Source organism: Aricia agestis, chromosome Z (genome assembly GCF_905147365.1).
Source record: "Aricia agestis chromosome Z, ilAriAges1.1, whole genome shotgun sequence".
Lineage (NCBI taxonomy): Eukaryota > Metazoa > Arthropoda > Insecta > Lepidoptera > Lycaenidae > Aricia > Aricia agestis.
This window is the reverse complement of record NC_056428.1, coordinates 35,582,138-35,599,718: the sequence shown is the minus strand read 5'-3', so window position 1 is coordinate 35,599,718 and position 17,581 is coordinate 35,582,138. Positions and strand designations below refer to the sequence as shown.

Below are 17,581 nucleotides of genomic sequence, written 5' to 3'. Positions count from 1 at the left end.
TGAGTTATGTAAGAAACAGATTCTTGAATCACAATCTTTGTACATTCGTTATAATATGTATAATAATTGTACATTCGTTGTATTTTATTTAGTCATAATGACACTGTTATTTTATAATAATATATTTTTTGTAATTTTCCATCTTTTTAGAAAAAGATGGCCCCGTGCGAGTTTCTTACGCCGGTTCTTCTCGCCGGGTTAGTTCCCGAACCGGTGGTAGGCATCTGTGTAGCCCCGACGTTCAGAGAATATTTGAAAAAATTTATTCTGAATAAAAATTTTTGAGTTTGAGTTTGTACCTATTCCTATAGAATTAGCTGAGAATATAGGGCAAGGCTACGCGATGCCGGCTGGAAATGAAGATGTTAGATTGTGCGTGGGCTATGGCCTATGCATAAAAGTACCAGATGCTGTTTCATCATCTAGTTAGTTGTAAATTCACGCTTGCATTACGTTTTATTTTTATGAAATTGATGCGTATATTAAATTGCGAATCATTATGAAAATAATTAATATATTTGGAACCATCTGTCGGTAACAATATCGGCAAGTTTTACATAACATTTTAACATGAAATGTCGGCCACATTTCATGTTGTACATCATAATTTTAAAGGTAACCAACTATCAAATGGATTTTATAATGAAGTACATTTTAAACAGCATAATATTATTTATGCGATGGGATAATAATTGGACAATGCAATTAATTACAAATTCAGTAACTTGAAAAAGGTCGATGCCGTATTGAAAGGTTTCTTTTCGAATCTGAGTTCGGACCTTTAGGTCGTTTCCACTACTGCGGTCACCGGGGTGTCACCGACAAAATTCTAATAAAATGCAACTTTATGACCTAGGGACTAGGTCATAAAGCTGCATTTTATTTAAGTTGTATTTTAAAACAAATCCTACAGCCCTGACCTAGGCTGTAGGATTTGTTTTCTACCGACACTGGTCTAGCGACCCATGTCGCCGCTGCTTTTTAGTGGCGTAGAGGCCGTAAAGCAAAATGAAACCTATAGCCTATGTGATACAGATCATACAGTGGCATTTTATCGGCCCAAAATAAGCTCGTTCTCAGTGGATGTGGTGGATAGCGGCGGTGGACAAACGACTTTAAAGTGAACGGAGCGGGTGCGTATAATTTATCAGTAAACTTCTATAAATGGTGTAAGCACCGATATGTTGCAAAACAACCGCCCCAACTTGATTCTCTGATTCAGAAATCAAGTACGCAATATGTGAACTTTGTTCATGAGCATCAACTACTTGTCTTTCGGTTGCTAGCTGCTTCATAAGCAGTTTTAGGGGGCCAATACCCGTTTTCAAATATTCCCTAATGTTAATTGCCCCGTATCTGGTAATTGGTATTTAGAGTAGGGTTGCCGACTGTCCTAGGCTTCGTAGTGTCCTGGGAGTTGGGACGTCCTGGATAATTTTTAAGCAGCTTTTCTACAAATCACATAGGTAAGTTTAAAATTTTGTTACAATCAAAGTGTTTGTTGTACATATTTATTATTTATATTGTTTCATTGTTATACCTCTATTTTTGTGCCTATTTTCTAGATATTAATTTTGCTTGCAAGTCTATGTGTCCTGTTTTTGGATGAAATTGTCCTCGTTTATGTAACTTTAAACCGGTTTTTTTTTTAAACTGGAAGTTGGCAACCTTAATTTAGAGTCATGTATCCCCTTAAATAAAAACGTTTCCACCAATTTGTACGCTACAACTAAAACCTCATACTCCAAGGACTAAGGTACCTGGCACATAAAAATTGGTTAATCATAGATATATGTACCTTTAACGCCCCCTTACACTTAACGTTATGGTAGATTTCACCCCGTAGATGGAAATAAAAAGCATAGAAGAGTCTATATTTTCATATTATACAATAATTAATGAATTACTTAATATAACACGATGTCGCTACCAGGGTCCATTCTGACTCAGAAGCCGGTTCCTTCGAATGACCTTTCATATTTATTTCGTAATCATTAAAATTATTGTGTGTGTCAGATAACAATCCTGTTACTCTGACAGTAATACTATCAACAACCACAGCACCATGACTACTTAATGAAGCATTGCAACTTCCTACCTTATTTGATTTAGTTCGTAATCTATCAAAAAAGTACAAAATGTTATCCTTATACCTTGCCAAACCATACAATATGTGAGAATTAATAATACTTACTGTCATCAGCAGTATTTTCGGACCACAACGAACTGTAAACCTTCAAGAAGAGAGAAGAGTTGCATCTTCTGATGTTGCGAGTGTCCATGGGCGACGGTAGTTATTTTCCATCAGGTAGCACGTTTGCTCGTCTGCCCCCTAATTTTACCAAAAAAAACTTGAGAGGTGTCAAGGGACACCCGGATTGAACGAAGTTATAAAAAGAGAGAGAGAGAGAAACACGCGCTACCGCACGGCTTAAAACTATAGCATTTTTTATCTAGTTGTAATATACCTACAGACACTTTGGTGTCATGTCGTTACAACTTTTTCCGTCTAGACCCCTTTCGCAACGCGCTATAAGGAACTTCGTTCCAATAAAAACTGTTTTGATGTTTAATATGCAATGGACTGAAGCGAATAAAGATTGAAACTGCATTAACGTTGCATAAAATAACGTTACATAGAATCTATCTACTGATACCTACTTTAGTGATTGACACTTGTATTGCAAGCTGTTAGTGCAAATAGGATAAGTGCACCAAGACCAACCTGCGAGTACTCCCCTTGAGCTATCAGTAGCGATTATTAGGCTCAACTCACACTGGGGTAGAGTCAAAGCGTCGCGACGCGTCGCGTTTTTCGACGACAGTCGACAGCACATTTATCTAAACTAGAGATCTTAAATTTAATTATAAGTTTAAATTCTTTTAATATTCTATTAACAAAATATTGACTTTCTTCTTTTTCTTTTGGCTCCCCGTTTAAAGTATTGACTAAGTATTTCAGATTTAATAAAAAAAACAACAATCCATTTTCAATTTGACAGCAGACTTCAACCATAAATAGTCGGTCAAGTGCGAGTCGGACACGCGCACGAAGGGTTCCGTACCGTTATAGAGAAAAAACGGGCAAAATTGTTTTTTTGTATGGGAGCCCCCTTTAAATTTTATTTTATTTCAATTTTATTATTAACTAGCTGTTGCCCGCGACTTCGTCCGCGTCAGCAAAATTTTATAAAAGAAGAAAATGAAAAAGAGAAATTTAGAAAATGAAAAAGAGAAATTTTCTCCTTCCTTACCCAAATAGTAAAAATGGGATCTTGACGATCTTGTTACGTAGTTGATCTGGTCACTTTTCATGAACCTAAAGTTGTAGATAAAAACGCCAATACTATAGAAAATCTTAAGGATAACGAATAAAAGTAAAATTATTATTTTAAACAAAAAATGAAATCGACTTCCAAGGTAAAGACAATAGTAATTTTCTTAAATGAACTAAAAAATATAAATTAATAATTCATATTCTGTACTCAGTATTTCTGATCTCAATCTTCATAATTTGAAGTCGACACCAGTCGTGTAAGTTGCAGTTATATTTTGTCATTAAACTGGCGTTTACGTTAGCTGGTAGTTGGTACCGACTTTAAAATAATGATGACTGAGAACAGAAATACTGAGTACAGAATATGAATTATTTAATACTTTTTAGTTCATTTAATATAGATCTACAAAAAAGCGATAAATTGCACATAGAAATTGCGCTAAAGTTAGCTGCTACGGAGTAAAAAATTGTTATGAAGATTGAATACAGAAATAGTTGAACTCCTGGATATTTTCTGAGACACACATAGACGCGCTATGTGTGTCCCAAAAAATATCCAGGAATTCCTTCTATATCTCACGAATTTCAGTACCAAATCACCACTTTCGTAAGCATTGTACCAATTTCGGGTTATTGTACCTCCATAAACACTAAGTAGCAAGAAAAAGAGTTTTGAAAATCAGTCAACAAATGGTGGAACAATAATATAATCAAAGGCAAGATTTTTGAGATTAGTGTGATGATTCAGGGCATAATTATAGTGATGATGATGATGATTAGTATTATTGACACATTGACATAATAATATGCTTTTAGTTGTTGAAACAACGCTCAAATTGCCGAACTTTTATCTATAAGGATTCAAGTGTTCTGTACAGCACCTTCGGAACCAGGGTGTACTTCGGCGCAAATTCTTATTTTTTGGTAGTTTACGCTTAAAATCTTTAAGAAAAACGTAAAATCACTATATGTTTCCATATAAATTTTAAGGAGTCCTGTGGATTTCTCATGGATTGCATCATCAGATCACCTCTTTTGTGATCATGTTACGAAATTCGGGCTACATCACATACAACAACAAAGGAATTTTGGAAATCGGTCTACAAATGACGGAGTTGTCCGCGAACCAATATAAAAAAGGTGAAATATATCCTCCTCCTTTTCGGCAGTCGGTTAAAAAGTAGCCTAAGTTATGCCTTACTACACCGGCTATGTGCCAAAAAAGTCCTGTCAAAATCGCTCCAGCCATTTCAGAGATTAGCCGGAACAAACAGACAGACAGACAGACAGACATACAGACAAAAATTGTAAAAAATGTTTTGGTGTCTGTACCCCATAAACATTCATATGCGTGTAGTAAAAAACGGTTCTTTCAATATTACAAACAGACACTCCAATTTTATTTATATGTATAGATAATTATTAAATTACACATATAATTATGGCCTTTGTGAAAATTTTAAGTGCCTACTTGAGCAAAAAAAATCATGTTTGTTGTATAGGAGCCCCCTTAAATATTTAATTTATTTTGTTTTTAGTATTTGTTGTTATAGCGGCAACAGAAATACAATATAATCTGTGAAAATTTCAACTCTCTAGCTATTACTGTTCTTGAGTTACAGCCTGGAGACAGACGGACAGACAATCGAAGTCTCAGTAATAGGGTCCCGTTTTTACCCTTTGGGTGCGGAACCCTAACAAAAGAGTACAATTCGTGTGTATAGGCTTGTCATTCAAAATATCGGAATCTCGGAATCGGCTCCAACGATTTTCATGAAATTTAGTATACAGGGGGTTTCGGGGGCGATAAATCGATCTAGCTAGGAATCATTTTAAGAAAATGTCATTTTATTCGTGTATTATCGAATACCGAGCTAAGCTCGGTCAAATAGCTCGTAACAGGTAAGGTATAATAAAAGCATAATTTTAAAAGAATGTTGGCTCGATGCACTCCTTCTCCATCCAAACTCTGCCAAATTTCATGCACCTATGTTTCCACATTTTTCGTCAAAAGAAGTCCAAAGTTTTTTTGCTCACGTATTAATATATAGATTGCTCTATTATTATTATTTAAGTACATAGTTACAAACATCTGCTATGAAAATATTTAATATGGATTATGAAAGCACGCGTCGACGAATGTGCGCAAACACTTTTCGTCGCTTTCATATTTCATGGCAGAAATTTGTACTTAATAAAACAATAATTATAGATATATGAATATGCTTTATATTACGCAGTGTAAGTTGAGCCTTACAGTTGTCAGTGGAACCTCTAGCAAATATCAATATTCTAACCGTACTAGTGACATCACTGTATCTCTTGTGTCCCTTCAAGGAATACAAGAGATACAGTGATATCACTGGTAAACGTTCTGAGGAAATCTGTCGTTTGATATGAGATATTGTTTAATATGATCTGGACTGCAGGACAGGATCGTGGATGTGTTATTGGTGGATTATAACGTATAGAATATTTTAATAAGTAAACATAATTAGGTTACTTATTAAAATATTCTATATCCTAATTCCTAAATCCTAAGTATCACCAGGTATCACATTATAGTATTAGGTACACCAGTATCAACTCGCAATAGTTCAGTCTCCCTCAAATAGGGAATATTACCCAAAGGTCGCAGCCGAGGTGCCACTATCACACATAGTAAATATTACTAGAGATCGCCCAATGGTTGAAATTCGACCTTAATTTCAACGACATTAGGACTACTAAGTAAGTACCTATATTTTGTAAAAAAAATATTATTGATTTTTTTCAACTCTTGTCTCTGGGACTCAGCTGATCTCAGACTGGCCGTGTAAGCATTGTCTAATAAAAAAAAACTATAATCCATTTTCAATTTGTCACCTTGTTGTCAATCGTTGTCAACAGACTTCAACCATAAATAAAGAAGTATAATTCGTATGTATAGGCTTGTCACTCAAAAATCTGTCATTTTGCCTAGTGTGTGTGTTGTAGTGTGTGTAATGTTTTATTTGTTAAACAAATGTATGATAAAAGCATAATTTTAAATAAAATAATATTAGCTGGATGCACTCCTTTACCATATTAACAACGTGCAAAATTTCATTCACCTACGTTTCCCCATTTTTCGTCAAAAGGGATACAAAGTTTTTGGCTCACGTATTAATATAATTATAGAGATATAATCCAACCATATCAGAAAATTGACAGAAACGTTGAACAGAACTTTTTGTTTACTGACTATGCTGGTGCTGCCGTCTATTCGGAAAACATTGCAGTAATATTTCCTATTAAGTAAATCATTTTTGATCTAGAAAGCATTCCCATTCAGTTTTCATGTTATTTTTATTAACAACACGGCGAATCGAGAATATTGCTCAATGCAGTATTCTCGATGCCGAATGCTCCGAGATTAATTCTTTAAAGTATTCCTTTTGTTAACGAAAGAGATAATCCGCAAAGCACAAAGCAATAAGCTGGGCGATATAATTCTCTTACCTACTTTCTTCTAACCTATTTATATTTGTTCGCGTTTGAATTGTTTCTCTGGTGTATTAAGAGGAGTCCACACCGCCCTTTTTTCCATACACAAACGTTGTCCCCTGTTTCCTCCCTGGATAATGCTAGTAGAGTTATAATTTTTTCCTGAATATCTACGGTCACTAACACAATGTCCCTCTGTTTTCTTTTTTTCATAATTTAATTATTAAATAAGATATGAACGTTCAAAAACCAAGAAAAATTGCCAGATTTTCCGCTGTGTTCAAACATCCAGAAAACAGATTTGGCTAGATTATACAAAAAAAATACATGGGAACACAACTCAAGCCTTTCTTTAATCTTTAATGGAAAAAGTACTTAAATCGGTAAGTTTTGGAGAAGGAATCAGAGGACAACGAATCGTTGATTTTCTGCGGTTGCCTCTATCGCGTTCTGCGGTATAGGCTTGAGGAAAACGAGACAGCTATAGATATTACACGTACTTTTTTTAATTTCTCTAGCCCCTGGTGTATCCTCTTAAGTGGTTTACTTTTGGGGAGCTTTTTAATGCCTGAGAGTCGCCTTTACTTAAATAAAAGAAGTTACCACTCTGCCTTTAAATAAGCAAAATTAATGGTGTATCTTATATCTTTAAACGAGCAATTCTTGTATATATATATGTCGCAGGGAAAAGAAGATATCAGGGATATCCCGAAATCCCTAGGGATATCACGAAATCGCGGTAGATACCGAATATTCTTGTTTCTTACGTCTTCTTACTAAACAAATCTAGTGATATGTCATTTCACTAAACTAATCTAGTGAAATGTCAGAAAAGCGGATACCGCCGAATAAAAATCGAGCTACGCATTTCTCTCGCCCGCTCTAATACCCTGTAACTATCGGGGCGACTAACTCTAAATTGACGATTTTATAATTTATTTTTATACTTGAAAATAAGCCCCGAATTGTTTCATTTTGTAGACATAGATACTACATTATATTTCCGAGAATCAGACCTAGCAAAAACACGATATCTTAAAATTTTCTCGATCACAAAGATGCATCTAATTTTCACGAATTTTTCATATATTGCCATAACCGTGCATTAAACTAAGTTAATATTTTAACACATTGTATAAAATTCTATCATTGAGGAACTGACCTAGCGGATTTTTTAAATGTTACATATTTATCGAGTTATTAGGAAAAAAATAATTTTCTTTTTATTTAAACGAATCCGCGTCGTCCTTTTTCACCTGGCATATGAAAGACGGGCGTGAGTGTGAAGAGAGAAGGACGATTTTTTGCGTTAGTCGCCCTCTTGACGCGAATGAGGCATTATCAGCGTGAAGGGATCTTATTATCGGTATTGAGTTATTAATATCCCCATAATATACATTTAACAGGCTATCGAACCATGCAAGTAACATGCGCGTAAGACTGGAAAATATTAAAAAATGTTGAAACTCAAGAGTCGTAAAAGGTGATATTTAGAAAATCGCATTCAAACTTAACGTACACGTAATAATTTAACGACTAAAATCACACGAGCCGCGCCAGCTCGAGCGACGCATTTGTTTCACTCCCACTAGTGCCCGTGTGGGTATTAGAGCGAGCGAGAGAAATGCGTAGCTCGATTTTTATTCGGCGGTATCCGCTTTTCTGACATTTCACTAGATTTAGTTTAGTGAAATGACATATCACTAGATTTGTTTAGTAAGAAGACGTAAGAAACAAGAATATTCGGTATCTACCGCGATTTCGTGATATCCCTAGGGATTTCGGGATATCCCTGATATCTTCTTTTCCCTGCGACATATATAAACGATCTAGCTAGGACTCATTTTTAGAAAATGTCATTTTATTAGTTTTTTATCGAATACTCGGTCAAATAGCTAGTTAATCCTTAATAACGATAACGATTTCATGGCCAGGCAGATTGAGACGTAAAAATTTGACGAAATAATTGAAGTCTCGACGGCGTGTAACTTTATTTTATACATTTCGTCCGTCTGCCGGTTTATTTTTATTTGGAATTGCTTATGTGGGAGCGGACGTGTGTCTACGCTTTTCTTTTGTAGTCCGCGCTCAGCGCCACAAGTGTCAACTCTTTATTGCAGACCATAATACAATTCAAAATCATTTGGAACGCGTGGGCCCGAAAATCATCACTGTATTTTAATTTACTTTAGTTTATTTAAGGTCAAGACGTTACTGTTGTAGTTATAGCTAAAGCAACAAAAGGAGTATGTTTTTAAATGTATAGAGTCTGATCCCCACCACTAACGAGACCTTTAAAGAGGTAGTAAAATTGTCTACTAAATACTGAATCATTATAACCAGACTGCAATCAAAAATACCCTGTCAGTGCAAAGTTATGGCTGAATGATAAGTCATGTTTTTTTTTACCATTTTGTATACAAAATATTATAGATGTAATAAAAATATATTGAGTTAGGTGCAAATGTCCACAACCAATAACATTTACGTAATGGTCTACTAAATACAGACTCATTATAACTTTATAAAAGTTACTCTATATTTAATAGAAAATAAGTGGATATGGGCCCCGTTAGTGCTGGAAATTTGGACCACTTTACTTTATTCTGCTTTGAAAAAAAAAATGGTTCTAGATAGTTTTTATTATTCGTAGGTTCTAGATGATAAAATTTTCTTATTAGCATAATATTGGTTTTGCTTTGTAGACTGTCAATTCATTGTAAGGGCAAGATAAGCATTAGTCACAACTCACACCAATAACAAAGCAGTGTAGCGATAACAATATGTTACAAACGTGAATCGAAGCATCTAGTAAACCTGATTCATAACGTTTGTATTTTATAGAATTCTAAAGAAGGTCTAGAAAGTGTACCTAGATATACAAGGGTGCAAAACACATTCTAAAGTATTGATGACTCAAGACAACAGCTTATCTGTGGTAATGACCATAAATATGTACCTGATAAGAATAATGTAATATAAACAAGACTGCAGTTATCAAAACACACTAGTCAGATAACTGAATGTTAGTTAAAATTTAACAAAAGCGATACAAAAACGATATGGGCGAAAGCCGAAAAGCCCGTAGACAACTTTTATTATTGATATAAAATATTTAAAAAAATCGGGCAAGTGGGAGTCGGACTCGCTCATGAAGTGTTCCGTAACATTATAGAGGAATTGTATGGGGAAAGGAAGGCTTCCTTAAATATTTATTTTTATTTTACTATAAATTATTAAAGTATTATCACAAAATCCTTAATTACGGTATATTATTAATATACCGTAATTAAGGATTTTGTGACAATTTAAATTGCCTATCTGTTGTTATTATTGATTGCTCAAAGCAAAAAAATCCAAAAAACCACATTTGTTGTACTTATTGGAGCCTCCTTAAATGTTTATTTTATTTTTAGTATTAATTGTTGTAGCGGCAACAGAAATAGACAATCTATGATTTCAGAGACAGACAGACGAACAGACAAGGAAGACTTATAGGTCATAACAAAAGGTCCGGGTTTTACTCTTTGGGTACGGAACCTTAAAATAAGCAAAAATCGGTCATGTGCTAGTTAGACTCGCACACGAAAAAAAAAGTGTTCCGTACCGCAATCAAGCAAAAATAAGTTGAAAATTGTGTTTTTTTGTATGGGAGCCCCCTTAATGACTGAAGTCCAAATACAACTGAGTATTTTGTGAATATTTCAAGTGCCTGTGTGTTGCAGTTATTAATATCGAGCAAAAAATAGCAAAAAAATTACGTTTGTTGTATGGGAGCCCCCCTTAAATATTTAATTTATTTTGTTTTTAGTATTTGTTGTTATAGCGGCAACAGATATACACAATCTGTGACAGAAGTCTAGCTATAGCGGTTTTTGAGGTACAGCCTGAAGACACACCGACAGACAGACAGACGGACGGACATCGAAGTCTAAGTAATAGGGTCCCGTTTTTACCCTTTGGGTACGGAACCCTAAGAACAGAATGTCAGTTGTGACAACTGTCGAAAATGGTGAATAAAAGATTGAATGCGCGGAAATCGTTTACCGGTTGAAAAACAATCGTAGAAAGTTGTGACGTATTGCAATACCGTGTGGTGATTGGTGAGACTATTCCATATGGCATATTATTAATATACGTATTTTTCTTTTATAACAATTTTTCTTTACAAAATATATTATTGTATGATAATAAAAAATATGTATGATATAATATTTAAGGTGCTTAATTTTCATCATAGAGAGTTTGTAGAATGAACACACTTCAGAATATAGGCACCTTTTTATGGCAGCAACTTTGCTATTTTTTAAAATCAGCTTCTAATTAAACTATGAAAATAGTTTTGAAGTTTTGTTTGCAATAAAACAGCAAATAAGTAAAATTGCTCATATATTATAGCGTGTTAATTCTGCAAAGTCTCAAAACGGAATATTCACCGTGTTATAATTTTGTACAAAGCTAAATACTATTTATATCACCGTACTAATACTCGCGGGCCGCGGCCACTCGACATAAGGAGATCAAATTCAATACGCCATGTAGGTGTCTCCTCCCCCCTCCCCCTTTAAATGTAATTCAATCAGCAGCCCGTATCCTGTTAAACCCCTCTTTCGTGCACCACCAGTTTTACTTAATAATGATTTACTTAGCTCAACTTGATCACGATCTGAAGTGTTGTTAAAAATGTAGATTGTAGAGCATCATTTTGATATTTAGATTAAAATAGTTCATAAAAATGTTTTAATTCGTTTCATTTATTAATTATTAAGTCTACAGTTATTAACGACATATAGCCTAGTAAACGAATGCCCAAAATGAGGGTCTGCTTGGAAAAGTCGAAAGAAGAAATTTTAACTTTAGTATTTTGTTTAGAGTAGTTAGGAGATAAACATACTAAAAGTCCTGACCCCTCCGAGGTGAGCTCGAGGGAGGGGAGGGCAAAGATAGTCCCGTTTTTTGGTTTTTTGCTTACTCAACAAAAACGGTGCTTCGTACGAAATTCTCTTCTAATACATAATAAAAGCTAATCAAATTCTCTACAACTTCGTCCTTCACACATTGTATCTATCTCCAATCATTGCCTCGCTATGAGCTTCTAAAATTGGCCAATTTTGAAAAGTGTGTTTTTTAGGGTTTCGTACCCAAAGGGTAAAAACGGGACCCTATTACTGAGACTTTGATGTCTGTCCGTCTTCCTGACCGTCTGTCTGTCCATCTGTCTGTTCGTCTGTTTGTCCGTCTGTCTGTCCTTCTGTATGTCCGTCTGTCTGTCTCCAGGCTGTAACTCAAAAAAGATAATAGCTAGAGAGTTGAAATTTTCAGAGATTATGTATGTCTGTTGCCGCTATAACAATAAATACTAAAAACAAAATAAATTAAATATTTTAGGGGGGCTCCCATACAACAAACTTGATTTTGTCTCATACAAAAAACAATAAAATGTTGAATATCGAACCTTTGCCTGATTTTTTCGTTTAATATCACTTTGGAGAAATTGTTTATAATTAGAAAAACTAGCGCATTAAGAAATAAAAAAAAACATCCTTTATTATTGCACATAATAAAGGATGTTTTTTTTTTATTTCTTAGGAAAAATAATTCGCTAGTACCGCTTATTATAAACAAATTCTCCAAGGTAACGATGTACGTTTAAATCCAGGAAAGGTTAGATTTTTAAGGTTTTATTGTTTTCCCATACATTTCTTAAAATATGAAAGAATATACTAAAATACAACACTTTCCTCAAGTTTGCCATATACGATTACTTTCCAGAAGTCATTCCTTACCAGCAACACTATAAATTGATGCAATAATATAGGGTGTTTTTATGTGATTTTTTCTTACCTTCTACCCTCATTAACTTTTTTCTCCCATGGTTTAGAGATTTTTCGTCCTACAATTAAATGTTCAACTTTTCAAGTCCTTTCATTTGGCGTATGTCTCAAAGTGCTACATTAGTTTGGACGATATGCCCCTCCTTCTTTAAAAAATAATTATTAATTATTTTTAATTATTAAAGTATGAATATAGCTTAGAATTTTGTGAACATTTCAGCCTTCCTTATGCCATGATAGATATCGAGCAAAAAATTGCAAAAAAATCAAGTTTGTTGTATGAGAGCCCCCCTAAAATATTGAATTTCTTTTGTTTTTAGTATTTATTGTTATAGCGGCAATAGACATACATAATCTCTGAAAATTTCAACTCTCTAGCTATTATCGTTCTTGAGTTATAGCCGGAGACAGACAGACGGATAGACAGAAGGACAGACAGACGGACAGACAGACGGACAAACAGACAGACAGACAGATGGACAGACAGACGGTCAGGAAGACGGACAGACATTAAAGTCTCAGTATAGGGTCCCGTTTTTACCTTTTGGGTACGAAACCCTAAAAAAGCGGCCAAGTGCGAGTTGGACTCGCCCATGAAGGGTTCCGTAGCAGTAATAAGGTTTATTTTAATAATAATTAAATTAAAAGGTTTTTGATTTATTTTTATATTTCAGTTGATTTAATGAAAATAATTTAAGGTTTACCATTTATGACGTATAAAAAAAACGACTTGCTAGATATCGTTCAAACCAATTTTCGTTGGCAGTTTTAATAGTAATGTACATCATATATTATTTTTAGACTTATCATGCCCCTTCTTTAGAAGTTAGAGGGGGGGGGGGGGGGGTCACACATTTTACCACTTTGGAAGAGTCTCTCTCGGAAACTATTCAGGTTAGAAAAAAAAATGACATGAGAAACCTCAATATGATTTTTGAAGACCTATCCATAGATACCCCACACGTATAGGTTAGATGAAAAAAATTTTTTTTGTTTCAGTTGTACCTATGGGGACCCCTAAAATTTTTAATAATTTTTCAATTTTTGTATCAAATTCTTAATGCGGTTTACAGACTACATCTACTTACCAATTTTCAATAGTATAGCTCTTATAGTTTCGGAGGAAAGTGGCTGTGACATACGGACGGACAGACAGACAGACAGACAGACAGACAGACATGACGAATCTATAAGGGTTCCGTTTTTTGCCATTTGGCTACGGAACCCTAAAAACACACTCGGCCAATTTTTGGAGCTCATAGTGAGGCAATGATTGGAGATAGATGCAAAGTGTAAAAGACAAAGTTGTAGAGAATTTAATTAGCTTTTATTATGTAGTAGAAGAGAATTTCGTACGAAGCACCGTTTTTGTTGAGTAAGCAAAAAACCAAAAAACGGGACTTTCTTTTCCCTCCCCTCCCTCGGGCTCACCTCGGGGGGGTCAGGACTTTTTATATGTTTATCTCCTAACTAGTCTAAACAAGGTACCGAAGTCAAAATTTCTGCTTTCGACTTTTCCAAGCAGAATCATTCGTTTACTAGGCTAACATTGTAACATCATTAGCCGATTATAATTATGATTATAAATAGTAATATTATTTTTGATATCATCTCTATCGAAGACGCTTCTGCGAATTGACCTATCGACAGGATTCATACATACCCCTCGGCGGTACCAGCCTCTAAAACTAGCCGAGATTTTGTTGTGTGCCGTACGTGGCGACACATTGATACTATGGCGCACACATGTCACATACAAGCCGCGCGCGGTGCCTTTGTATGAAGATAACTTACTTCCTCTCCTTTTACTATGCCCCTACAAGCATAACTTCTGAATTCGCAACAGCATTTACAGTACGTTGACAGGACAAGCATACAGGTTGACATTGAGTTCGATTAGTACGCTATCTTGATATTGAGACCTTCAGTAGTCGGGTAGCTGATGGCCATGTTGATAATAACAGATTTCCGATCGACGTTAAGCTTCCACCGTACACGAAGTATCTTTACCGTTTGAATATAGACGCGTTTAATGCGTTTAGGATGCTGCGCCAAGCCTTTGAGGTCAAAGGTAAAAAGACGGTTACAACAACATATAAATTTTGATTTACAATGATGGTTGTTTCAGAAAATTTCCAAACTACTCTAAAGAGCTTATAAACGTACGTACATAATTAAGTAAAATAATATATATTTTTTTTAATTATCATAAAGCCCAAAGCACATAATATTGCTAAATAGTCACTACTAGACAAGACTATGTAACCATAAGTACATAGTGATGGGTAATTTTCCGAAAAATTTCAAAGCTCGGAAATTTTTCCATTTATTTTTCTGAAAAATTGAAAAATTGGAAAAATAATGGAAAAATATTTTTTTATTGAAATTATTAGCTTAAATAAAATAGTAAATAGTAAAAATGAAATGGAATATCAAATATGGTTCATATTAAGTTTAAATTCAACTTTTTTTTAAAGGCTTGAATGGTGAAAAGGTGTTGTTTAAAAAAACAATATCTTTTTTTAGCCATATCTCCTTTATTAACGGCCAAGTGCGAGTTGGACTCGCCCATGAAGGGTTCCGCAGCAGCAATAAGGTTTATTTTTATAAAATTAAAATATTTCTTAATTTATTTTTATATTATTTCAGTTGATTTAATGAAAGTTAAATTAATGTTATCGGTTCCATTTATTACGTATAAAAAAACTACTTGCTAGATCTCGTTCAAACCAATTTTCGTTGGTAGTTTTTATATTGTACATCATATATATTTTTTAGACTTATCATGCCCCAACTTTAGAAGTTAGAGGGGGGAGGGGACACATTTTACCATTTTGGAAGAGTCTCTCTCGTAAACTATTCAAGTTAGAAAAAAATGATATTAAAAACCTCAATATAATTTTTGAAGACATAGATACACGCATAGCTTACATGAAAATTTTTTTTTTGTTTCAGTTGTACAGACTACAGACCCCTAAAATTTTTAATATATTTTCCATTTTTGTATAAAAATCTTAATGCTGACCTACAGACAGACAAACATGACCAATCTATAAGGGTTCCGTTTTTGCCATTTGGCTACGGAATAACAGAACCCTAAAAAGAAGATCCATACAAATTTGGCTACAAATCTTCATTTTCAGAACTTGCTTTTAAAATTATGAATACCAGAAGGAAACCAAGGGGCTGCATCTCAGAAAATATAACTCTGAAACGTGCTTATGATGAAGCACCAGCAATACCAAATCACAAATAGGAAATTGATTTCATTATGTACGGTCTACTGCCAATTTGATACCATCACAGTTTTTACGAAAGTGTTAAAATTAAGTACAAATAACCAGGAAAATGAAAGCGACAATAGTGATGATGAATGCCTGTAACGAACGTACGTTCATGATATTAGAATTAATTAATTTTAATTTTATTTTAAAATTAATAATATAAAACAGCCAAAATTTATTTTTATAATAAAATTACTAGCTATTTGACCGAGCTTTGCTCGGTATTTGATTTAACACGAGTAAAATGATATTTTCTAAAAATTATTCCTAGCTAGATCGATTTATCGCCCCCGAAACCCCCTATATACTAAATTTCATGAAAATCGTTGGAGCCGATTCCGAGATTCCGATTCTGAGTTCAATATAAGGTTATCTCACTATTAAAAAGTCTTAAAACTATTATAAAAATATTTTATTTAAATTTAAATATAAACAACTCCCTAAGACATTAAACTAAACTATACTTTTGAAAAATCAACCACATTTCAAATAACAACGAGTTGATTAATGAAAGAGTTGAATAATCATAAAAGTATGAATAACTCGAAACATACTTTGTTCAACATATCTTACTGTTGAACTAGGGCAGCGATATTTGAAAGCCAATTTTTCACTAAAATATGGCATAAGTTATGAGTTCGTTTTTATTTTCTCCAACTTTTGAAAAAAAAAAATTCTCTGGCTTCATATTAATCTGACCTATACTTCATAGGAAAATCGTCATAACTTCTAAACTATCTGACTTAGAGCATTAAAGTAAAGATGTTTTTAAGATGAAAAACTCCTCTATCTTTTTAAAACAAAAAAGAACCAGTTTAATGTGCTAGATTTTTCACAAAAAGCCATTAATTAAAAAATGCACATTTTTTTTCTTAAACTTTGGTTATTCTATGTTTAATTCCACGAAATTTATAATATATTGCCTGTGTAAGCGTAGTCCACAAGTTTAGCTATCAAATGAGACCTTTTTTATCTTCATAGGATATTTACATGAGAAGTACTGGTCAGATTAGTGTGAAAGCCCGAGAAAAACTAAAATGGCTGCCATTTTACAACCGCGAGAGAGAGAAAAAATTTGAGGGCCAATTTGTCGATAAAATATGCCATAGATCAGGACATCAAAGGATCGGATACGGGTGTCGGGATACATTGTATAATGAAGAAGGCGCTACTCAGATTTATAACTGGGGATACCTAACGTGACCATACGGCATACGTCCCGCTTTGGGCGGGACAGTCCCGCTTTTTGCGAACAGACCAAACGACCATAATTTAAAAGTATTTTTACGTTTGAAATGCCTGTGCAATGCCTGGAAGTAAGGCATACATACAACAAACGTGATTATTCTGCCATATTGTGCCAAATGACATAGAAATTGCTCCACTAGTTCGTGAGAAAAGCCCTTTCAAATAACTTTTACCGTTTTTTCCACATTTTCCTGTTTCTTTGCTTCTATTAGTCTTGGCCTGATAAAATATAGCCTAAAGCCTTCCTCGATAAATAAGCTAAGTATTTAGAAGTAAATTTTTCAAATCAGACCAGGTAGGTCCTGAGATTAACGCGTTCATACAAACAAACAATCTGTTCCGCTTTATAATAATATTATTATAGTAAAGTTAATAATAATAATGTATAATTATTGTTTAGTATGTATAATTAATCATAAATATTGGGGAGGGGGGGGGGGTTTATTCTGTAACTGTCGGGCACTAAAAAAAAA

At 34.2% G+C, this 17,581-nt stretch overlaps 2 protein-coding genes across 2 annotated transcripts in view; one reads left to right on the top strand and one right to left on the bottom strand.

Moving 5' to 3' along the window:
* LOC121739399 (E3 ubiquitin-protein ligase highwire) overlaps positions 1 to 17,581 on the bottom strand; it is a 154,280-nt gene that overhangs the window by 50,467 nt on the left and 86,232 nt on the right. The gene's annotated exons all lie outside the window — the stretch shown is intronic.
* Positions 1 to 17,581, top strand: part of LOC121739401 — a 49,575-nt gene that overhangs the window by 13,888 nt on the left and 18,106 nt on the right. The gene's annotated exons all lie outside the window — the stretch shown is intronic.